This window comes from Pygoscelis adeliae, unplaced genomic scaffold, assembly GCF_000699105.1.
Source record: "Pygoscelis adeliae isolate BGI_AS28 unplaced genomic scaffold, ASM69910v1 Scaffold71, whole genome shotgun sequence".
Taxonomy (NCBI): domain Eukaryota; kingdom Metazoa; phylum Chordata; class Aves; order Sphenisciformes; family Spheniscidae; genus Pygoscelis; species Pygoscelis adeliae.
In genome coordinates, this window is record NW_008824356.1 from 13,559,281 (window position 1) to 13,560,475 (window position 1,195).

A 1,195-nucleotide genomic window follows, 5' to 3' on the forward strand; every position below is an offset into this window, starting at 1 on the left:
AAATGATCAGGGGGATGGAACACCTCTCCTATGAAGAAAGGCTGGGAGAGTTGGGGTTGTTCAGCCTGGAGAAGAGAAGGCTTTGGGGAGACCTTCTTGCAGCCTATCAGTACTTAAAGGGGGCAAACTTTTTAGCAGGGCCTGTTGCGACAGGACAAGGGGGAATGGCTTTAAACTAAAGGAGAGTAGATTGAGACTAGATATAAGGAAGACATTTTTTACGCTGAGGGTGGTGAAGCTCTCTGCAACAGGTTGCCCAGGGAGGTGGTAGATGCCCCATCCCTGGAAACATTCAAGGTCAGGTTGGACGGGGCTCTGAGCAACCTGATCTAGTTGAAGCTGTCCCTGCCCATGGCAGGGGGGTTGGACTAGATGACCTTTAAAGGTCCCTTCCAACCCAAACTATTCTATGATTCTGTGATTCTATGAATATGTGTTTTTACAAAATATGCAAGTTCCTGAAACACTAGGCCCCTTCTGCTTTGGATGTAGATGCAATGGATGCTTGGTTGTATTTCCAGCCACAACCCCGACACTGGTCTGATTCAAAGTTCTTTTTAGTTTTGATCAAATGAGGTATTTAAAATTATTAGGGACGACAAGGATTACTGCACTGCTACAGAAAACGCAGTATTAAAACAGTAAGAACAATACTGATATATATTGGAAATAAAATAGAATCATGGAATCACAGAATGGTTTGGGTTGCAATGGGCCTTGAACACTTCCAGGGATGGGGCATCCACAACTTCTCTGGGCAACTTGTTCCAGTGCCTCACCACCCTCATAGTGAAGAATTGCTTCCTTACAGCTAATCTAAATCTACCTTCTTTCAGTTTAAAGCCGTTACCCCCTTGTCCTGTCACTACATGCCTTTGTAAAAAGTCCCTCCTGCTGTAGGCCCCCTTCAGGTACTGGAAGGCTGCTATAAGGTCTCCCCGGAGCCTTCTCTTCTCCAGGTTGAAATACTCCAACTCTCTCAGCCTTTCTTCATAGGAGAGGTGCTTCAGCCTTCTGATCATCTTAGTGGCGCTCTTCTGGACTCACTCCAATAGGTCCATGTTCTTCTTATATTGGGGGCCCCAGAGCTGAATGCAGTACTCCAGGTGGAGTCTCACCAGAGCAGAGTTAGAGGGGCAGAATCCCCTCCCTCGACCTGCTGGCCACGCTTCTTTTGATGCAGCCCAGGATACAA

General features: G+C 46.9%; 1 protein-coding gene across 1 annotated transcript in view; it reads right to left on the minus strand.

The window, feature by feature from the left end:
* TRIP11 (thyroid hormone receptor interactor 11) overlaps window positions 1-1,195 on the minus strand; it is a 38,291-nt gene that overhangs the window by 36,494 nt on the left and 602 nt on the right. The window lies entirely within an intron of this gene.